This window comes from Heptranchias perlo, chromosome 6, assembly GCF_035084215.1.
Source record: "Heptranchias perlo isolate sHepPer1 chromosome 6, sHepPer1.hap1, whole genome shotgun sequence".
Taxonomy (NCBI): Eukaryota; Metazoa; Chordata; class Chondrichthyes; order Hexanchiformes; family Hexanchidae; genus Heptranchias; species Heptranchias perlo.
Window position 1 is genome coordinate 17,512,520 of NC_090330.1, and position 24,635 is coordinate 17,537,154.

Consider the following 24,635-nt stretch of genomic DNA (forward strand, 5'->3'; position numbering starts at 1 on the left):
TCATATACTAAACAAATCAATAGTTTAGGGTCACAATATACTATGGCCCACATAATAATTTATTCTATGGATAAGTGTGACATATTACATTTTGGTAGGTTAAATGAGGGGGCCACATACTGCTTGGATAATATGAGTCTAAAGGGGATAGAGGAGCAGAGGGATCTGGGGATACAGATACACAAATCAGGAAAAGTAGTGACACAGGTTAATAAGGCTGTAAAAAAGCAAACAAAGTACAGGGGTTCATTTCTAGAGGGATAGAATTGAAAAGCAGAGAAGTTATGTAAAACCTGTATAGAACCTTGGTTAGATCACACTTGGAGTACTGTGGACAGTTCTGGTCTCCATATTATAAAAAAGATATAGAGGCACTGGAGAAGGTGCAAATAAGATTTACTAGGATAATACCAGAACTGAGAGGTTATACCCATCAGGAAAGATTGAGTAGGCTGGGGCTCATTTCTCTAGAAAAGAGAAGACTGAGGGGGGGAGACCTGATAGAGGTCTTTAAGGTTATGAAAGGATTTGATAGGGTGGAAGTAGAGAAGATGTTTCCACTTGCAGGGGAGACCAGAACTAGGGCTCATAAATATTAGATAGTCACTAATAAATCCAATCGGGAATTCAGGAGAAATATTTTTACCCAGAGAGTCGTTAGAATGTGGAACGCGCCACCACGAGGAGTGCTTGAGGCGATTAGCATTTAAGGGGAAGCTAGATAAACACATGAAGGAGAAAGGAATAGAAGGATATGCTAATAGGGTTAGATGAAGTAGGGAGGAAGCTCATGTGGAGCATAAGCTCCAGCATGGACCTGTTGGGCTGAATGGCCTGTTTCTGTGCTGTACATTCTATGTAGTATCAGTTGGTGTTTAGCCGATTCAAAATCACACTGACATTTGTTAGGGCACAGCCACACCTTTCGTGACAGTTGATCTGAAGTACTGATTATGGTACAATGATTTAGTATAAACTCCTCCCAATAATTCAGTAATGCCAGACACAATTTTAATACTTGACACATTCTTTTAGGTACAGCAGCTTGTACTGTCACATCTAGCTTCTCAAAAGTAGTCTTGATAGATCTCAAAAGTAACTCAAATATTTCACTTGGTTTTGAAAAAACATTCATTCAGTTTTCTGCAGTCTCGGGCTGTGTTTTTGTAAAGGCCACGTCATCCTTTCTAGCTGCAGTAGATGTTGCTGTTCAGCATTTCCAGTTATTAAGATATCATCAGGGTTATAAATTACCCGATCTGTAGTCCTTTAGGACTTAATCCATTTTCTTTTGAAAGATAGTGGAGGACAGGCCACTCCAGAAGGGAGTCTGTGGTAACAGTACATTCCCCTATGTGTGTTAATAGTTAGATATTGTTTTGTGCTGTCATCCACCTAATCTGTTGATAAGCCTGCTAAAGAACAAACTTAGGGCTTTATTTTCTTTTTTTTGCTAATTTCCTAGCAATTTTACTGCCAATGAATTCATACAATATGATCTGTTAGTAGAAATGAAAGAAATCACAGCACCACTAAGAATGTTCCTTTCACACTTCTCAAGCAGCTAAATTACCACAACCCGTGTAAATGACAAATATTTTATTCATCCAGCTGTGAAGTTTACAAAGTTTTTCAAAAATAGTACAACAAAGACTTAGGAAAGCAAGTTTCACTGAATAGGTCATTGAAGGCCTGATTAGCAATGTCTAAGAAAAATCACTAAAGAGACTACACGATAACATCAACAAGTTCCATCCCACCATCAAGCTCACCATGGACTACTCCTCAGAATCAGTTTCTTTCTTGGACACACGAATCTCCATCAAAGACGGGCACCTCAGCACCTCACTCTACCGCAAGCCCACGGACAACCTCACGATGCTCCACTTTTCCAGCTTCCACCCTAACCACGTCAAAGAGGCCATCCCCTATGGACAGGCCCTGCGAATACACAGGGTCTGCTCAGACGAGGAGGAACGCGATGGACACCTACAGACGCTGAAAGACGCCCTAGTAAGAACGGGATATGACGCTCGACTCATCGATCGACAGTTCCGACGGGCCACAGCAAAAAATCGCATAGACCTCCTCAGGAGACTAACACGGGACGCAACCAACAGAGTACCCTTTGTCGTCCAGTACTTCCCCGGAGCGGAGAAACTACGCCATGTTCTCCGCAGCCTTCAACATGTCATCAATGAGGACAAACACCTTGCTATGGCCATCCCCACACCTCCACTACTCGCCTTTAAACAGCCACCCAACCTCAAACAGACCATCGTTCGCAGCAAATTACCTAGCTTTCAAGAGAACAGCGTCCACGACGCCACACAACCCTGCCACGGTAACCTCTGCAAGACATGCCAGATCATCGACACAGATACCACCATCACACGAGAGGACACCACCCACCAGGTGCATGGTTCATACTCCTGTGACTCGGCCAACGTTGTCTACCTCATACGTTGCAGGAAAGGATGCCCCAGAGCATGGTACATTGGCGAGACCATGCAGACGCTGCGACAACGGATGAACGGACACCGCGCAACAATCGCCAAACAGGAGGGTTCCCTCCCAGTCGGGGAACACTTCAGCAGTCATGGACATTCATCCACCGACCTTCGGGTAAGCGTACTCCAAGGTGGCCTTCGAGACACACGACAACGCAAAATCGTCGAGCAGAAATTGATAGCCAAGTTCCGCACCCATGAGGACGGCCTCAACCGGGATCTTGGGTTCATGTCACGCTACACGTTACCCCACCAGCGAACAAATGTTATCTGTTTTTAATATAATGGGTCATTTGCTGGCTCTCTCTGCCTTCCGGATGTTTCTGCCTCTCTCTGTTTTTCTTCTCTGTTTTTTTTTCCCTGTTTGTTTTTTTGTTGAATGTGTATTCGGGGGTTCTGCAGGTGACACCTCTCTGTCTGAACACGGTGATTGCCTTGGCAACGGGCAGTTGCAGGGGCAGTCTGTAAACACCATGTATTGTTCTATATGTATAAATGCGTAGGCTTCAAGGAGATCCTGAACATTTACCTGAGGAAGGAGGAAGTCTCCGAAAGCTTGTGAATTTAAAATAAAATTGCTGGACTATAACTTGGTGTTGTAAAATTGTTTACAATTGTCAACCCCAGTCCATCACCGGCATCTCCACATCTTAAGAAAAACACAATTAAGTTTTTGGACCAATGGGAGGCCCACAATTTGCACTAGAGTATGAAAGTATATCACTGACCAGGCCAACTCAAGATTGCCACTGCAATCTTTTTGAATTGAAAACCAGCACCAAGGTAAAGCAAGAAATTCACTTTAGCCTCGATTTTAACTCGCGGCACGAATCGGGCAGGCGGGAGGCAAGGCGAGCGGGAAAGCCCCCATGACATTATGAGCATTAGCCCGGGCCATTTTAATTCCCAGGCCTCATTTCAAAATGATTGACAGGCCGCCCACCCAATCACATTGGGAATCAGGTAGCCTGCCCACATGACGCTACAATTACCAGCGGGCCTCCCGAGGACGATTTAAAGCGGGGATGCATCTCTTAAAGCAAGACTGCATTCCCTGAAGGCAGATTTTGTTCTCATACTACTGCAAGGAGGGGGATATGATAAATGAGTCAGAGGGCTACCCCAGGTTTTCTGATGCCTCCCTGGAGATCCCAGTGGAGGAAGTGAAAGCAAGGTGGGAGGGGGTGGGGGGGTACTGTTCCCCAGCAGCCGCAGCTGTGGCTGACAGGGTCAGTGCAACCAACATCACTCCTAAGGCCTGAGTTCAATATAGAAAGGGATTCAATTACCTCACGAGCAGGAAGGGTGAGTACATCTCTTCACCTCTCCAGCTATCTCAACAGCATCTGACAGCACTCCTTTCTGTCCCTCCCCCACCACTCTCAACGATCCCTTCCTCCATCACATCCTTCAGCATACAATCACAAAGGCATACTGCAACACCTCTCTCATTCCAAGCACACTCACCTCTTCCTTTGCTCTCTTCACATCACACAATAACACTATTCTCTTCTCACAACCACCAACTCCTCCGAGCATTCGTTCTTCACCACATTCCACACACTTGACTTTTCATTCATTCCATCTTGCTTTTTCTCCATCTGTCAGGACATGCACTATATGCACAAGGTCTACACATCTTCACTACCTTTTCAATAGCCACTCAGTAACACTCACCTGCTCTTTCTGCTGAAAAAAACAGTGCATAATGCCTGGAAGACAACCAAGACCGGAGGAGAAGTACCCAACATTGTAGCCCTTACCCAAGTAGAGGAAGAAACCCTGGAGATCATCGGTCCAGACAAAGCCATGAGCATCAGGTCTATCTGAGCAAGGTGTCTGCATATTAATTCTAACCCTTCATTCATTCAGCAAATATTCAGCAAACTTCACAACTTCAAGCTGCATTCTCAAGGTTGCTACTGTCCGGCTTCTCAGTGCCGTCCTAACTCTTGTCCCTTTTTTCTTTCCTCTCGGTCCTTCTCGGCGGCAAGAGGTTCCTGAAGAAGATACTTTGGAGGAGGACAATCCTCCTGATTGCAAATATGCTGCAATGCTGGCCTATGGGTATGGTGCCACAGAGGGCAACCCTCCTCGCAAGCATCTCATGCGGCACCACCGCCACTTTAGCAGCAGTCAAACAGTGTTGGGTGCTGGGCTGTTCCGTCACTTGCCTGTATTCCTGTGCCTAAACTTGAGTTCTATTTCTCTTCATTCTTGCTAGTCACTGCTTAGTCCCATGCTCACTTCAGCCTTAGCAAAACGTTGCAAGGTTCAGATTATCCTGCCTTCCATTTAAAAATTAACATGATGATAAATGGCTTCAGCTGAAAAATAAAGTGAAAATAGGGTTAAAAAACACATACACACAAAATTAAAGGGGGGTTGGGGCACCAGGTGGCACATTGAGTCAGCACACTGTCCTTTCATTTCTGAACCTTAATTTAAATCTAACCCAGTTTAATTTCATCTCAAATGAGTTGAAATTCTTCTTTCTGTTGGCTCTAAATGCAAGTTCTTTCTTTCTTTGAATTCTGATGAAAGGTCAACGACCTGAAACATCACCTCTGTTTCTCTCTCCACAGATGCTGCCTGATCTTATCTGTTTTTCTTCCTTTCTTCCTACATAAAATATGTTTTAGTAATCTAAACCAAGTTCTTACTATGTATGGGTGCACAGGACAGAGCTGCCCACAGTTTGCCAAAAATGGTTACTACAGTAACAATCTCACTGTGAAAGGCTATAAAGGACTGTAGGGGCGGGCAATATAAATGTTAACCTGGGTGCAGTTGGGGTTGCTATCCTCGAGATAGGGTTCAGGCACATTGTAAGGATAGAGTGGATGGGAGTTTAACGCAGCAACTGATTTTGCTGTCACTGAACTGGGAGTGCTTGATGCTGACATTTACCCAAAGTGTAAACAGTGCCCATTCCCCAGAGACTATCAAAAATTCTAACTTAAAAAGGTAAAAAAATCTGTGAAAACTTTAGTGCTGTAAGTGTTACCTTGAGTGGAATGCATTTCCTTCATTATGGAAAGACTTCCTTCATTCAAGTTATAACATTACTTCAAACAAAAATCAAAAAAATATTCATGTTATGCTTCAGGCACAGGTAAAATTTGCACTTTATACACAACTCTTGAAGGTTTTTTTTATAACCATCTGACTATGGTGCAGACTAATTGTAGTCAACCCTATCCTTCTATGCTTCTACTGACAACAACTTCTATGTTGTGGTTTGTTCGGGTTGACATGTTATCATTTAAGCCTTCATTACCGTGAGATATTGATCCTTTAATGCCTGTTGAAAATATAAAAACTTCTCCCACCTGGACTTGGTATTCAAGGAAGCCCATTATGTTTTGTTTCTTTCCCCTGAGGTATTTTCCCCTGGCAGTACTCCAGCCACCACTGCAAATTCTATGAAATACCAGTAGATGATACACACAAACTAATTTTTATCTTCATCAATAACCTCATGTCTTACAGGACACAATTCACCTCTTTCGGTTAAGTGGCAAGCACATAGATCTTTCCATTATTGCAGCAGATATTTGTTTGTGACTGAAAGCTGATAACTGATCCACTTCACCAAAGCAATGGTGTTATTCCATTATAAAATATCTTCATAGGTTTCAAAGACTTCAGACCTTTATGGTCTTGCTTTCATATAGTTGGACACAATTGGGTTTCTTCCTGATGAAGCAAACCAACAGGATGAAGTAACAGTTGAAATGAAGCCTCTGACCTGCCCCCAGAGTCTTAGATGCTCTACCACATAGTAACCAGTTCCTAAGCCTGGATTACAGTGTGTCATTGGGCAATTGGATGTATATTAGCATAATTCACAATCCAATGCAATCCAAGAACAAACAACAAGGATAAAATCCTTTAGGCCCAATGAGCTAGGCTTGCCTGCACTATTGTCTGTCTTAAGTGTATTGTAATGAGGATCATTTGTTCACTATTGTAGAGGCTAGACTCTTGGAGGATACACATTTGACTAAATGGCTCTGGATTTTGCGCTTTGGCACTCGCCAGCCTGCGATTTTCCACCTAGTCATTTTAACGGGCAGAAAATCAGAGGGCCGGAGAGCTCAGAAGCGGAAAATCCTGGCGATATGTCCTGCTTTATTTTCCAAAGGATGTTGCCTGTCTTTCCTTCTGCTTCTACGTTGACAAATCCTTATAGAGGGTATGGTAGTGTATGGAAAATCTGTAGATAATGGCTCAATGACAATTGAGAAAAGTCCAGATCTGACCTGAAATAAAATATGTTTCAATATGACTGTACAGTTGTAGAATGCTACACAACTTCACAACCAAGGACTTAACAATTAAAAATTGGCTTTTCTTCTCACTATTCATAAAGCTTCATTTTTGGATGGGAAAGAATCCTCAGATTAATATTAAACATGGTCAAATAGCTTTCCACTAACATTACACCACATTTTAGACATATCTACTTTTTTGATAAAATGAACAAAAGAGGGAAATAGGTCTGTGGTTATGGCACTGGACTGGCAACCCAGAGGTTCAATGATAATCAAGCCACTCTCACAGGCTTTAGCAATTGGTTACAAACTAAACTTTGTAAAGTTTGAGAGCAAGAATCATAAAATGATAACATTTTACAGAACAAAAGGAGCCCATTCAGCCCATTGCACCTTTACTGGCTCAATGAAAGAGGTATCCACTTAGTTCCATTCCCCTGCACTTTCCCCCATACCCTTTGAAATTTTGTTTTTCTAATATTTATCCACTTCTCTTTTAAAAACTGATATAGAGCTGCTTCCATGACTGTTTATAGTAGGCATTCCATGTCTTAACAACACTTTATATAAAAAAATTCTAACTTTTCCCATTGTTCTTTTGATGATGATCTTAAAGACAATTATTTTAATTACTGACTCACTGATCAATGGACACAGTTTTTCCTGATTTGTCAAAATCCTTCATAATTTTGAACATCTCTATCAGATCTCCTCTTAAGATCGCCTGTTCTAATGAAAAGACTCCCAGTTTCTCTAGTCTGTCCTGATAACAAAGCCTCTCATCCCTGGTATCAACTTACTGAATCTCTTCTGCATCCTTTCCATGACCATGATGACCTTTTAAAACAGGATGCCAAAAGCTGGACACGATATTCTAACTGCAGCCTAGCCTCTTTAGTAGGAAGTAGTGCATGATACTAGCAGGAATGTAAAAAAAGGAGAAAAATAGCTTTAAAATGGTGAAAAATAAATAGAAATTACATCCAAGCATATTGGGACTAAGGTTCCTTTAAATAGCCACAAGATGCTGGGCCCTACAATTATGCCGTACATGGTCATCTGAAATTCCTCACTCCACTATTTAGGTAGTTCACTTGTTTTATGTAAATGGGTCAACTCCTAACTTACAATTGCAGAGAAAAGAATTTCAGATAAAGGTATTAAATATTTATACAACAATATCTCATGATGTAATTTCAGGCCCCGTATATAATCAGTACAGGTTTAGGGGATAAAAGCTACATATTATGTTAGACGTTCCAAACAGGAACATTCATACTTTCAGAATATAAAGCTTGAAGGATAGAAGGTAATTTGTACCATCAAGCTCCTTCCTTTCACAGACCATACACAATCCACTCTAATGTGGATTCTATCGCACCAGTTTAATCTCTTGAGAGAAGGTTGTGCAAAATAAATCAAGCATAATTTCAGAATACCTATTCTGCTTTACATACTACATTATTCAACTCAGACCACTTCCTCAGCATGATAATTCCGTTATCCCAATAGTTCAGCAAAATCACTGGCTGTACTTTTCTCTTTTTGCAAAAAATAATGCCCGTGTTTTATCATAATTTAAAACTCGCTAAGAAAATTGCAGGAGCACACAGCTTTGAAATATACTCTTTCTGAGAGTTCAATTCTGTTAGCAGTATGATCCCCACCACTTATACTATCAACGCTTACCACGGACAGCCGCCTATATCGGGCAAATGGCGCCAACCATTTGCCATTTCCATTGGAGTCAATTATAAAGGCACCGCTTAAAATGTATTAAGCGTGCCGGTTATTTCGGGCAGATTTTATCATGTTGCTTTCCTTTCTTGCTCTGCCATTTCAGTCCTCTCCTGTTTAGTTGCATTAAAGGTTGCTTCCTTGCAGTCAAATACAGCTGTAGCTCTATTAAATTAATGGTTCTAAGTTGCATGTGTGGGGAAATTGCAGACCTCGACCTGCGACCTGGAACGGCTGCCTCCTGCCTTCCCGCTACTTATTATTACGTCCACTACCTATAGCAGACAAATGACATTAAGACCAACACGCCTCCTATAAGCGGTGGGGGACTGTAATTTAAAAAATCACTGCCAACCACAAAACGCCTGCAATAATGCTGGGTGGACAGGGCTGGATGTGCCTTTGTCGAGTCCTGATTCGATGTCTGAGTCCCAGCCGAGTGATCCATCCGTTTTCATTCCTGTTTTGCTTTCTAGTGATTTGATACAACTCAATGGCTAGCTAGGCCACTTCAGAGGGCAGTTAACTATCAACCATTGGTGTGGGATTGAAGTCACATATAGGCTAGACCGGGTAAGGATGGAGGTTTCCTTCCCTAAAAGACATTAGATAACCAGTTGGGTTTTTATGACAAGCCGACAACTTCCTGGTCACTTTTACTGGTACCGGCTTTTTATTTCCAGATTTTTTTAAAACTGAATTCAAATTCTCAAACTGCCATGGTGGGATTTGTACTCATGTTCCCTGGATTATTAGTCCAGGCCTTCTGGATTACTACTCCAGGAACAACCACTGCGTTATCATACCCAATCATGATGTCAGAACACCTGAGTCTCTGCCCTAATGGAGACTCAAATGCTGAAGTGCCTATTGAATGTGGGCCTTGGAGGTTGCACCAGCCACTTTAGAATGCAAGATCTGAGAAGGGGATGTCAGAGACATCCTTGCACTGCCAAACTGGTATGTGCTTCCTTTTCAAGGCTAGCAAGGAGGATCATTAGGGCTGGAGTTCTACTGGCAGCTGCTTATGAATAGCAGCCAGAAGACCCTGAAACTGGCAGTTATTATCACTGCTGCGTTCCATTTTCTTTCCCCAATTTTGGGCGGATGTCCATTCTGAGGGGCATCTGCAATGGGGACATGTCAGCCATGCTAATGGTCTAAAGAATATTACATTTTCAGGAGATTTAGAGAATGAAAAAAGGGAAGAGGAATGGCCTTATTAATTAAAGACAGTTACAGCCAAATAAAGAGAAATTTTTATTGATTATAGTGGTCATACAGAGTAGCCTGGATTCTCCTCCCTGGGCCTGTGTTCTGGTGCAGTCCGTGCCCGCGTGCAGCGAGACCTGGACAACACCCAGGCTTGGGCTGAAAAGTGGCAAATAACATACGTGGCAGTCAAATGCTAGGCAATGACCATCTTCAACAAGAGAGAGTCTAACCACCTCCCCATGACATTCAATGGCATTACCATCGCTGAATCCCCCACCATTAACATCCTGGGGTCACCATTGACCAGAAACTTAACTGGACCAGCCACATAAATACTGTGGCTACAAGAGCAGGTCAGAGGCTGGGTATTCTGCGTCGAGTGACTCACCTCCTGACTCTCCAAAGCCTTTCCACCATCTACAAGGCACAAGTCAGGAGTGTGATGGAATACTCTCCACTTGCCTGGATGAGTGCAGCTCCAACAACACTTAAGAAGCTCGGCACCATCCAGGACAAAGCAGCCCGCTTGATTGGTACCCCATCCACCACCCTAAACATTCATTCCCTTCACCACCAGCGCACTGTGGCTGCAGTATGTACCATCCACGGGATGCACTGCAGCAACTTGCCAAGGCTTCTTTGACAGCACCTCCCAAACCCGCGAACTCTACCACCTAGAAGGACAAGGGCAGCAGGCACATGGGAACAACACCACCTGCACGTTCCACTCCAAGACACACACCATCCTGACTTGGAAATATATCGCCGTTCCTTCATCGTCGCTGGGTCAAAATCCTGGAACTCACTAACTGACAGCACTGTGGGAGAACCTTCACCACACGGACTGCAGCGTTTCAAGAAGGCGGCTCACCACCACTTTCTCAAGGGCAATTAGGGATGGGTAATAAATGCTGGCCTTGCCAACGACGCCCACATCCCATGAACGAATAAAAAAAAAGACTTCCACCTGCCTCTCTGACACTGCCGCAATCCCGATCCAGTTTCTTAAGTTCATCAGTCTTGTGTGGTGGGCTCCTGGCAGAATTCCTGCTGCCAAGAGAGAGCCCATCAGTGGCTGACTTCAAAATCCAGGTGGTGCTGCAGCAGAACTGCCACAACGGCACCACAGGAGGCGGCCAGGCAATTAAAAGGGCAGAAGATCCCATCAGGGAATCGTCATCTTTGCACGCCGCAGCAGAGACTGAGGACTACACAGTTTGTAGGGGCCAGAGTGGAGTGAGAGGAGAAACATAAAAACATAGAAAATAGGAGCAGGAGTAGGCCATTCGGCCCTTCGAGCCTGCTCCACCATTCAATATGATCATGGCTGATCCTCTATCTCAATACCATATTCCCGCTCTCTCCCCATACCCCTTGATGCCTTTTGTGTCTAGAAATCTATCTAGCTCCACCTTAAATATATTCAGTGACTTGGCCTCCACAACCTTCTGTGGTAGAGAGGTCATAACAAGGCCTTTTCTCTCCATTAGGAAGACTTAGGGCTGGTACCTCCACTTCCTAGGTCTATTACCACTTTCGACATGGCTGTCCTGGGAAGCAGTGGGAACATGGTGAATGCCAGGAAAATCCGCCAGGATCTGAGCCTCACGCCACTGTTGCCATTGGGGTGGGGTGGGGGGAGGTGGGGAAGGTGCAGCCAATGGCAGTCCCAGTACAGGTAGGAGGAGGGTAATTGAGGTTGGAGTGGTGAGATGGTGGTAAGGCCTCAATGTCTGATTTTCCCTCCTGTTCCACCACTATCCTGCCTGATTCCCTGTGGGACAGCGGAGGAAAATCCAGCCCAGTCTGTCTGAGTGGAGTTAATAAATCGTAAGGGATCTGTAATCGCATTGGGAATACGTTATGAACTATCGGACAGTGAGAAAGAAATTGAGGATGGGATTGATAGACAATTTAGAGAGATTTGCAATGATAACAGAGTTTTAATTATTGGGAACTATAATTATCCTTATCCTAATGTGGATAGGATAAGGGCAAGTGTTTGTGGTCAAACTGTGAAGGGTTTTTTAGAATGCATCTAGGATTACTTCCTATATAAAATGTTGCCTGTCCAACAATGAAGGATACAGTGCTGCATCTAGTTCTGCTTAATGAAGCAGGACAAGTATGTGACCTGAAGATAGCAGAACTCTCGGGAAACAGCCTAATTAGGTTCACATTGAAAATAGAAAAGAGGAGACCAAGATAAAGGTGTTGGATTTGAAATTAACTAATTTCAGTAGCATGAAAGGGGCGCTATCGCAGATTAATTGGTTTGAAAAAAATTGGCATATTAAGCGGCAGACCACCATTGGGAGATATTAAATATGAAATGGATGAGGTACAAGTTAAATACATTCCATCTAGGAGTAAAGGGAGTACATCAAAGATAGGGGCTCCATGGATAAATAGATAGGTTAGTGCAAAATTAGATTTTTTTAAATAGGCATATAATAAATACAGGGAAGCTAATACAGAAGAAAACTGAACATTATGAGAGGTATAAAAAGGAAACAATAAGAGAGATTAGGAGGGCTAAGAGTCAGGAGTATGATGGAACACTCACCATTCACCTCGATTGGTGCAGCCACAACGACTTTCAGCTTGATAATATCCAATTTGTTTGATCGCATCCCTGATATTTGACTTAGGGAGGTCGATTTTAGGACGGCCGAGCGGGTGCGTTCGTGGTGGGGGGGCTCCGAGAATTCGGGATTCCCGGAGCACGGGTCCAACCCGCCCACTTCCGGGTTCCCCAGTGACGCGCTTAGATGCGCGTGCAGCCCCCGCATGCGGGACTCCCACCGACAATTAAAGCCGGCGGAATCCCACTTAAATCAATTAATTTGATAGTTATTTGCAGACCTGATTGGGAGGATATTTTAGGAGGGGTGGGATTTTCAGGTCAGCTGAGCGTGTTTCCCGTACTGGGGGAAACACTCCCAGTTGAAACACGTGTTGCAGCCACCAGCCTGTGGGAGCTGCAAAGGTCCATTTGACAGGTGGTGGGGGGACCCTCACTCATTGCAGGAGGCCACTCTGTCACTTTGGACAAAGTTTGGCCTCCACCACTCTCCTCCTGACAATAAAATTCACCAACTTGCAACCTCAACCCTGGTGTGCAGACACATTTACCTACCTTGCGGACCCCCTCAAATGTACATCTTCCGGATGGGGGCCGCCATAACTGCAGTCATGACCTCCTCGGAGGACGAACAGCATCACCAGCCTCGCCGGCCACGCCGTCCATCTCTGACACGTGGAACTCCACAACACAGTGCTGTGACACATCCACCTGCACAGCAGGAGGGAGGGCAACCAGAGAGAGAGATGCGTCGCAGAAGGCACTACCCTCGCCACAGGGTCGACAGATCGAGGCTCAGCTTCCTGGATCTCTCTGAGGAGCAGTGCACACGGAGGCTCAGAGTCACTCGACATGTAGTCATGGACATCTGCAGCCTCCTTGAAGCCGAGCTGCTCCCGGCTGGCCCGAGCACCATCTTCTTACCTGTCGCTGTCAAAGTCACCACTGCCCTCAACAACTTCTCTTCCGGATCCTTCCAGGGCGCCACCGGGGACATCGCTGGCATCTCTCAGTCGTCTGCACAAAAGAGGCCTGCAAATAACACCTACGCCCACTCTGCAGTGACCCAATGGGTGGCATCAGGTGTGGGTCTTCATGGTGATCCTCAGGAAAGGGAATTATTGCAAAATCAGACAAGATTTGCGAAGACGTGACAGTAGTGGTGATAACAAATTTTAATGTGCTTTGCAAAACAAACAAAAGTAAATCAAAAACATGACATTCTGTCATACACCCTTGTGCATCTCCTTTGTGCTCACAAAACCTTCGCCTTACAATTACGGGAACCCCTACCCCTGCGGCTTCAGCAGAGGTAGTGGCAGGTTGCTCTTGTCCGTGCCCTGACCGACGAGATGCTTTGCGCAGATTCCCTCTGGGTTTCGTTGCCCGTGAGGGCCCCTCCAAAGACTGCTCCACCTGCACCTGTGCAGGGGCAGACTCGGCCACCTGGAGAGGAGGCAGCATTGCGGGTACTGGTTGAGAGGGGGGCAACGGGTGAGACGTGGGAGCGCTTTGAGCGGAGTCCCCACTTCCATGTCCCCTTTCACCATCATCCCTCTCCTGGCCCAGGCCCACATCACTCCTACCACCCTGCTGGATGACAGTTTGGAGGACTTGTGTGAAGCCTTGGAAGGCCAGTTGTAATGTATCTGTCAGCCTGTTTAAGGCAGCAGAATGTTGCTCACCCTGAATCCGAATGGCCGTTGTCAGGGCCTGAATAGACTCATTGTTGAGCCATGCTTGAAGCTCGATGGAGGCTAGCCTTTCCTCCATCGCAGACATTTCCGCACCTACCTGCGACACTATCTCAGAGATGCCTTCACGTCCCTGTGACAGTATTCCACTCATGCAGGAGTTGGACTCCTCCATCCTCTGCGTGATTGTGGAGAGTGCGCGTGGCGATTGTTCCAGTACCTCGGCAATGTGCTGCTGGCCCTCAATGACTCTCCTTTTCATGGCTGGCCCCCAGGGTTCAGTATCTGGGTCCAGCTGAGCAGAGCCTGGAGAAGAGTGCTCCCACCGACACGGACTCTCCACGGCTGCCCCTGCTACCGTCTGCTCATGCTCACACGTGCATGGTGACTCACCATGTGCAAGCCCAACTAAGTGAGGACGGGGACCCACCGAGGTGTGTGTATCTGCGCTGGTGGATGGCTGGCTCAGATGTGACGATGCCCCCTCAGAGGCCGACAGGTCCTCAGAGGAATCGCCCTCCGCAGTCACGGCGGTCGCAGATGAGCAGATGCAAGAGAACAGAAAGCAATATTAAGCATGTGGACAGATGTTGAGGTGTTGCAGATGCCAAGTGATGCTAAGATCATTCGCTATCATGGGTGCTGAGTGTTAGGTTTCTGTCACCAGCTGCTTGTGCGCTCCCAGTCTTGGTGTACGCCACGGACAGGCAAGCCAGCATTCGGCTTAGTTCCAATGCCTGCTGCTCCGCGTCCGTTAAGACCACCTGGTGTGGCGGGCTCCCTCCGGTCCTTGACCCCTCCCGGGCATTCTGGCATCTCTCCTCCTATCAAGGCAAAACACAGAGAGGCGTGATTGAGTGATGGTTGCATAGTGATGCGCTGCATGCATTGGTGTGGGTGGGGGTGAGCGTGTTGGAGATGCATGGGAGGGTGCGTGTGAGACATAGCCATGAGATTGTATGAGGATTGGGTTGCGTGGTAGTGTTCGAATGGGAACTGGGGCGGTGAGTACGTGCAGGCAAGGTGAGGATGATGGTTGAGTGGATGTGAGGAGTGATGCGAGAGCGTTGTGGTGGCAGTGCAGAAGGAGTTGTGTGGTGGTGGAGGTGACGTGGAAGACGGAGTGTGGGAGAATGTGTAAGTATACTCACTTTGGCTGACCTGGTTAGGTCATTAAAGCGCTTCCTGCACTGGACCCAGGTTCGGCACACATTGCTGCTGCTGCTGACCTCCTCGGCCGTCTCGAGCCAGGCCTTCTTGGTGGCAGAGGGAGGCCACCTCCTCCCATCAGATGGAAAAAAAATTTCCCTTTTACTCCTCACCCCATCGAACAGCACCTGGAGTGAGGAGTCAGAGAACCTTGGAGCAGCCTTGCCTCTGGCCTGCTCCATGCTTTAAAAACGGTTCTTTGCTGCAGGAGGAGCATTGGAGGACTGCCCTTTTAAATAGGGCTCCTCCTGCTGACAGCCTGTGATGCGGGTGCGCAGTGCGCCCGCTGCGCAGGTCTTGAACGGGAAACCCGGAAGCACGCGTAAGTACCTTCAATTAGGCTGCGATCGCGTGTTACCCACACACCCAGTTGACCCCCTGCTGCCAACCCGCCTCCCTCCTAATATCGGGCCCAAGGTATTCAATAAAGTAGATACAGAGGAACTATTTCCTTTGATGGGGGAATCCAGAACAAGGGGGCATAATCTTAATATTTGAACTAGCCCAGTTAGGAGTGAAATCAGGAAGCATTTTTTCATACATAGCGTCGTGGAAATCTGGAACTCTCCCAAAAGGCTGTGGATGCTGGGTCAATTGAAATTTTCAAGACTGAGATAGACAGATTTTTGTAAAGTAATGTTATCCGGGGATTTGGAGAAAAGGCAGGTAAATGGAGTTGAGGTACAGATCAGCCACCATCCAATAGAATGACGGAACAGGCTCAGGGGCTGAAAGGCTTACTCCTGTTCCTATGTTCCCCCTCCATATCCGGAGCACTGTACGCAGCAGCAACTCACCAAATTACTTCAACAGTACTTCCCTCTCCCGTGACCTCTACCACAAAAAAGCATAATAGCACTAATGCCATGGGAATACCATCAGCTCCAAGTTCCCCTCCAAGTCACACACAATCCTGACTTAGACATAAATCACCAATCTTCCACCATCACTAGGTCAAAATCCTGGAATTCCTTATCTAACACCATCTTGTGAGCAAGATCACCACAAAGACTGCCTGTTGTCACCTTCTTAAGGAAACTAGGGCTAGGCAATAAATGTGGTCTTGCCCTACATCCTGAACACATTAATAAATGAGGAACCACGAAAAAAGACTGGCAGGTGACATAAGTTGCAAGGGCTTTTATAAGCACATAAGACATAAAAGGATAGTCAAGGAAGGAATGGGACCACTTAGAAATGGAGGGGCCAGCTTGTACATTTTTAAAAATTCATTCTTGGGATCTGGGCGTCGCTAGCATTTATTGCCCATCCCTAGTTGCCTTTAAGAAGATGATGGTGAGTCGCCTTCTTGAACTGCTGCAGTCCATGCGGTGAAGGTACTGTTAGATACTACACTGCTGCTAGGTAGGGAGTTCCAGGAATTTGACCCAGTGACAATGAAGAAACGACGATATACGTCCAAGTCAGGCTGGTGTGTGACTTGGAGGGGAACTTGGAGGTGATGGTGTTCCCACTCACCTGCTGCCCTTGTCCTTCTAAGTATTAGAGGTTGCCGGTTTTGAAGGTGCTGTCGAAGAAGCCTTGGTGAGTTGCTACAGTGCATCCTGCAGATGGTACATGCTGCGGCCATGTTGCGCTGGTGGTGGAGGGAATGGATGTTTAGGGTGTTGAATGGGGTGCCAATCAAGCGGGCTGCTTTGTCCTGGATGTTGTTGAGCTTCTTGAGCGTTGTTGCAGCTGCACCCACCCAGGCAAGTGAAGAGCATTCCATCACACTCCTGACTTGTGCCTTGTGGGTGGTGGAGAGGCTTTGGGGCGTCAGGGGGTGAGCCACTTGCCGCAGAATATCCAGGCTCTGACCTGCTCAAGTAGCCACAGCATTTATGTGCCTGGTTCACTTGAGTTTCTGGTCAATGGTGACCCCCAGGATGTTGATGGGAAGGGTGGGGGGGAGTGGCGAGGGGATTAGGCGATTTGAATGCCATTCAATGTCAAGGGGAGATGGTTCAACTCTCTCTTGTTGGAAGTGGACATTGCCTACCACTTGGGTGGTGCAATGTTACTTGCCACTTATCAGCCTGGACGTTGTCCAGGTCTTGCTGCATGCAAACTGGACTGCTTCATTATCTAGGGAATTGCGCATGGAACTGAACACTGTGTAATCATCAACGAACAGCCCCACCTCTGACCATATGATTAATGAAGCAGCTGAAGAAGGTTGGGCCTAGGACACTGCCCTGAGGAACTCCTGCAGCGATGTCCTGGGGCTGAGATGATTGGCATCTAACAACAACAACCATCTTCCTTTGTGCTAGTTATGACTCCAGCCACTGGAGAATTTTCCCCCTAATCCCCATTGACTTCAGTTTTACTAGGACTCCTTGATTCCACACTCGGTCGAATGCTGCTTTGATGACAAGGGCAGTCACTCTTCCCTCACCTTTGGAATTGACCTCTTTTGTCCATGTTTGGACCAAGGCTTTAATGAGGTCTGGAACCAAGTGGCCCTGACAGAACCCAAACTGAGCATCAGTGAGCAGGTTATTGGTGAGTAAATGCAGCTTGATAGCACTGTTAACAACACCTTCCATCACTTATCTGATGATTGAGAGTAAGCTGATAGGAAGGTAGTTGACCAGATTGGATTTGTACTGATTTTTGTGGTCCTGAGAGTGAAGTGGAGGTGGTGGTGCAGATACTTAGTAAGCACTTTACATCAGTTCATATAGAGAAGTAGGACTGTAGGAATACCTGAGGAGTTTATGGAGGAGCCACGACTGGAGACAAAGGGGTAGATTTTGACTTTGTGCAATAGTGTAAAATAGGTGATAACAAATCGCAGCCCAAAGTCAATGGAAATAAAAATCGGGAGCAATATAAAATCGGCTGCCGATTTGCTATCACCCATTTTACATTATCGCACATTCAAAATCCACCCCAAACATTTAAAAGGACACTGCATTAAAAAAGTGAATGGGACTAAAATAGAAAAGTCACCAAGCCGAGATGGTATGCATCCCAGAATATCGAAGGAGGTCGAAGAAGAGATAATGGTGGCACTAACTATACTTTATCAGAAGTCTTGGGAAATGGGAGTTATGCAAAAGACCAAAGATAGCAATTATTACATCCCATTCAAGAAAGAAGAAAACAATAAGGCAGGAAATTAGAAGCTAATCAGTCTTATCTTGATTGTGAGTTAAACTTCCACGGGTAAATTTTCAACTTTTGCATTCCCATCCTGAAGCCTTGCCGGAGATAAAGCTTTGAAGAAAGGCTTGAAAAATTGGCATTTTTTTTTAGTGGAATGAAGACAAGGAGGGTATCTAATGGAGGGTTTTTTTAAATTATGAAAGGTTTTGAAAGAGTAAATAGTGAAAGATTGTTTCACTAGTTTGTGAATCACTAACATGTGGGCATAGACCCAACTGAAACCAAGAGAGCGCCACGTGAAATGGGCTTGGTCATTATTTTGAATACCTTAATTAGGTCTCCCCTTAACCTTCTCTTCTCTAAGGAGAACAATCCCACATAACTGAAGTCCCTCATCCCTGGTATCATCCTGGTAAACCTCCTCTGTACCCCCTGCAAGGCCTTGACATCCTTTCTAAAGTGTGGTGTCCAGAATTGTACACAATACTCCAGCTGAGACCTAACTGTGATTTGTAAAGATTTAGCATAACTTCCTTGTTTTTGTATTCATTGCCCCTATTTATAAAGCCAAGTATCCCATATGCTTTCTTAACCACCTTATCAACATGGTTGTGTGGGTAATTGCAGGTAAAAGCATTCACTCTGGTACGTAAAATACTATCCTTTCATCTTCTTCTCCTCCAAATAAGACAAAAAGAAATGAGTACCCTTCCCATATCCAAATGTTTAATTGTAGCAATGAAAAACCTTGCTGCATAAAATCTGGGACAAGAAACATCCAAAAATAGCTCTGAAAAATTCAGCTCTCACAAGCTCAAAAGTTAAATTCCACTTTCATACCTGCTGCAATTAAACAGCGACTTCAAAATCATGAAGGGTTTCGACAGAGTAGATAGAGAGAAACTGTTCCATTGGTGGAAGGGCCAAGGACCAGAGGACGTAGTTTTAAGGTGATTGGCAAAAGAACCAAAGGTGACATGAGGGAAAACATTTTTACACAGCGAGTGGTTAGGATCTGAAATGCACTACCCGAGGGAGTGGTGGAGGCAGATTCAATCATGGCCTTCAAAAGGGAACTGGATAGGTACTTGAAAGGAAAACATTTGCAGGGCTACAGGGATAGGGCGGGGGAGTGGGACTAGCTGGATTGGTCTTGCATAGAGTCGGCGCGGACTCCATGGGCCAAATGACCTCCTTCTGTGCTGTAACCTTTCTATGATTCTATCATTCTATGATCCTGTCAGAATGTACATGGCCCTTATCACTTGTTTAATGTGAGCAAACTGAGTGCAAATTGCATTCCCAGGAAATCATGCCTGTACTCACTTCCATTTCATTACCATGCTTTAACATATTAAAAATGAATTGCTTGCATGTTTTGGTTGAGAGCATTTTAAAGAAGCGTAATAGATAACCAGAAGATCAGGTGCGTGTACAATGGGTGGAGGTTTGTCAAAAATGATTTCACCTTGTTGCAATTGTCTATTCCACTCAGGCACCACTGGCCCTAGTGGCTGGAATATTAACCCTATTGTGTCCATTTCTTTCTTGTCTCCCACTCTCTGTGACTTTCTCACTTTGTCTTTCTGTTCATTTTCCATTTGTTCTGTTTTCCTTTCTCTTTCGCTCCTTCTCTCTCTGGTGCTTTCTATTATATTGCCTCTGTATCTCTGTATTTGTCCATGACATTTATTTACTCTCTTTGTATGTGTCTCCTTGCTGCTTTCTCCTCTATGTTATCTTACTCCCTCTGTCTGACTCTCATACTTTTTTTTTCTTTACCTCTCGAATTCTCTCTGCCTAAATATCAACTCCCTCCACCATTGGCGTACCATAGCTGCAGTGTCTACTATCTACAGGATGCACTGCAGCAACTTGCTAAGGCTTCTCCCTTGGCGGCACCTCCCAAACCCACAATCCCCACCATCTAGAAGGATCATGGGAACACCATCACCTCCAGATTCCCCTCCAAGTCACACACCATTATGACATGGACATATATCGCTATTCCTTCATGGTCCCTAGGTGAAAATCGTGGAACTCCCTACCTAACAGCATAGTGGGAGCATCTTCACCACACGGACTGCAATGGTTCAAGAAGAAAGCTCACCACCACCTTCTCAGGGCAACTATGGATGGGCAATAAATGCTGGCCTTTCCAGCAACGTCCACATCTCAAGAATAAAGGATAAAAAGAGTAGAAGTAAGACTTTCTGTATGTCTGGTACTCTGCATGACTCGCACATCGCTTCCTTTATCTCTATGTCGATCTTTTTTTCTCACATTTTTCATTTCATTAATCATGGCACTGGAAAGGAGTAGCACTAGAAAGGGATGATGTAGTTGAGGGGCCAAAGACAGAATCTATTTAGTTCGAATTAAGGAATGATAGAAGAGCTATTACGCTACTGGGAGTATACTATAGGCCACCAAATAATGGGAAGGAGATAGAGGAGAAAATTTGCAGGCAAATTACAGAAAGATGCAAGAACTATAGAGCAGTGATAATGGGGGACTTCAATTATCCCAATATAGACTGGGATAGTAATGGTCTAAAGGGCAAAGAGGGGAAGGAATTCCTGAAATGTGTACAAGAGAACTTTCTTCATCAGTGTGTTTCCAGCCCAACCAGGAAGGAAACAATGCTGGATCTAGTTCTGGGGAATGAAATGGGGCAAGTGGTGCATGTTTCAGTGGGGAAGCATTTGGGGAAGAGGGTGATCATAATATCATTAGGATTAGAATAGTTATGGAAAAGGATAAGAAACAATGTGAAAATACTTAACTGGAAGAGGGCTAATTTCAGTGAGTTAAAAAGGGATCTTGCCCAGGTGGATTGGAATCAAAAATTGGTAGGCAAAACAGTAATTGAACAATGGGAAGCCTTCAAGGAGGAGTTGCTTCAGGTACAGAGTAGACACGTCTCTACAAGGGGGAAAGGAAGGGCATCTAAAGCTAGAGCTCCCTGGATGACTAAAGATATAGAAATTAAAATGAAACAGAAAAAGGAGCCTTATGATGAATGTAAGGTTCATAATACAGTAGAGAACCAGGTTGAATACAGAAAGTACAGAGGAGATCTAAAAAAGGGAATAAGAGGGGCAAAGAGAGAGTATGAGAATAGATTAGTGGCTAACATAAAAGGGATCCCAAAAGTCTTTTATAAACATATAAATAGTAAAAGGGTAGTCAAAGGAAGGGTGAGACCGATTAGGGACAAAAAAGGAGGCCTTCTTGTCCAGGCAGAGGGTATGGCTAAGGTACTAAATGAGTACTTCACATCCGTCTTAACTAAAGAAGAGGATGCTGCCGTTGTAGTAGTAAAGGAAGAGATAGTTGAGATATTGGATAGGATAAAAATAGATAAAGAGGAGTACTTAAAGGGTTTGCAGTACTCAAAGTAGAAAAGTCACCCAGTCCAGATGGGATGTATCCTAGGTTACTGAGGAAAGTAAGGGTGGAAATTGCGGAGGCTCTGGCCACAATCTTCCAATCCTCCTTAGATATGGGGACGGTGCCCGAGGACTGGAGGATTACAAACGTTACACCCCTGTTTAAAAAAGGGGAGAGAGATAAACCCGGCAATAACAGGCCAGTCAGCCTAACATTGGTGGTGGGGGATCTTTTAGAGACAGTAATCTGGGACAAAATCAATTGGACTTGGAAAAGTATGGGCTAATAAATGAAAGTCAGCATGGATTTGTTAAAAGAAAATCGTGTTTGACTAACTTGATTGAGTTCTTTGATGATGTAACGGAGAGGGTTGATGAGGGCAGTGTGGTTGTTATTGTGCATATGGACATTCAAAATGCATTTGATAAAGTACCACATAATAGACTTGTTATTACAATAATTACAATTACAAAGAATGTACAGTACAGCACAGAGATAAACCATTTGGCCCAACAGGTCTATGCCGGTGTTTATGCTCCACAAGAGCCTCCTCCCACCCTTCTTCATCTAACCCTATCAACATATCCTTCTCCGTCATGTATTTATCTAGCTTCCCCTTAAATGCATCTCTGCTAGTCACCTCAACTATTCGTAGTTCCACGTCCTTACCGCCCTCTGGGTGAAGAAGTTTCTCCTGAATTCCCTATTGGATTTGTTAGCAATTATCTTATATTTATGGCCCCTAGTTCTGGTCCCCCCCCCCCATCTTCTCTACGTCTACCCATCAAACCTTTTCATAATCTTAAAGACCTCTAACAGGTCATCCCTCAGTCCTCTCTTTTCTAGAGAAAAAAGCACTAGCCTAGTCAATCTTTCGTGATAGGTATAAGCTCTCATTTCTGATATCATCCTAGTAAGTCTTTTTTGCACCTTCTCCAGTGCTTCTATATCCTTTTTATAGTGTGGAAATCAGAACTGTTCACAGTACACCAAGTGTGGTCTAACCAAGGTACAAGTTTACATAACTTCCCTGCTTTTCAATTCTATCCCTCTAGAAATGAACCCCAGTGCTTGGTTTGCTTTTTTTATGATCTTATTAACCTGCGTCACTACTTTTAGTGATTTATGTATCTGTACCCCTAAATCCCTCTGCTCCTCTGTCCCGTTTAGACTCTTAATTTCCAAGGAGTATGTGGCCTCCTTATTATTCCTATCAAATGTACCACCTCACACTTATTTATATTGACATTCATTTGACAATTACATGCCCATTCTGCAAGTTTATTAATGTCTTCCTGTATTTTGACACTGTCCTCCTCAGTATTAACTATACCCTCCAATTTGGTGTTGTCTGCAAATTTTAAAATTCTACTTCCAATTTCCGAGTCCAAATCGTTTAATTATATGGTCCCAGTACCGATCCTTGTGGAACATTACTTCCCACCTATTGCCAGTTTGAGTAACTACCCTTAACACCTACTCTCTGTTTTCTGTTTTGTAGCCAGCTTTCTATCTATTCTGCTACTTGTCCCCTGACTCCACATGCTCTGACCTTAGTCATGAGTCTACTATAAGGTACCTTAGCGAAGGCCTTTTGAAAATCCAAAAATATTACATCTACTGCATTACCTTTGTCTACCCTTTCTGTGAAAGAATTCACTAAGATTGGTCAAGCGTGACCTTCCCTTTTGAAATCCATACTGACTATTCTTTATTATATTTTCAGTTTCTAGATGTTTCTCTATTACATCTTTGAGTATGAATTTATCTTTATCTTTCCTACCACCCAATGTTAAGCTAATTGATCTATAGTTCCCTGGACTGGTTCTATCTCCCTTTTTAAATATAGGAATCACATTAGCTGTCCGCCAGTCCTCCGGCGCTATTCCCTTTTCAAATGAATTTTTATATATATGTAATAGTGCCTCTGCTATCTCTTCCCTAACTTCTTTTAATATGCACGGATGCAATCCATCCGGACCTGGGGTTTTATCCTCTAATATTTCTGCCATTTCGCTGTCATTGCCTGTGAGTTTATCGTGTGTATCCCTTAGTGGCTCTATCCCTATCCTGATTTTTCTTTTGTTATTTACGTGTTTGTACAATACTTTATATTTTTTTATATTCCTTGATAATTTAATTTTGTCGTTTCTCTTTGCCTTCCTAATTGTTTTTGTGACTTCTTTCCTAACCTTTTCGTATTCCCTTTTGTCATCCTCTCCTTCATTATCTATATACTTAGTGAATGCCTTTTTCTTTAGTTTTAATTTTGCCCTTATTTCTTCATTCATCCATGGTGTGTCATTACTGGCTAGTATGTTCTTGCTTTTTAGTGGGATATATTTCTCCTGGACGCTATTGATCACCATTTTAAATGTTTCCCACTGCTGTTTTGTTTCTTTGTTTGTCATTAAATTTTTCCAGTTTATTTTTCCTTTACAGTTCATACTAAAAGCCCATGGGATTAAAGGGACAGTGGCAGAATGGATCCAAAATTGGCTAAGGGATAGAAAGCAGAAAGTAGTGGTGAACAGTTGTCTTTCACACTGGAGGGAAGTATACAGTTATGTTCCCCAGGGGTCAGTATTAGGACCATTGCTCTTTTTGATATATATTAATGACCTGGATTTGGGTATAGAAAGTATAATTTCAAAGTTTGCAGGTGACATGAAACTTGGAAATGTAGTAAACAATGTGGAGGATACTAACAGACTTCAGGCAGACATAGACAGACTGGTGAAATGTGCAGACGCATGGCAGATGAAATTTAACGCAGGGAAGTGTGAAGGGATACATTTTGGTAGGAAGAATGAGGAGAGGCAATATAAACTAAATGGTAGAATTTTAAAAGGGGTGCAGGAACAGAAAGACCTGGGGGTATCTTTAAAGGTGACAGGATAAG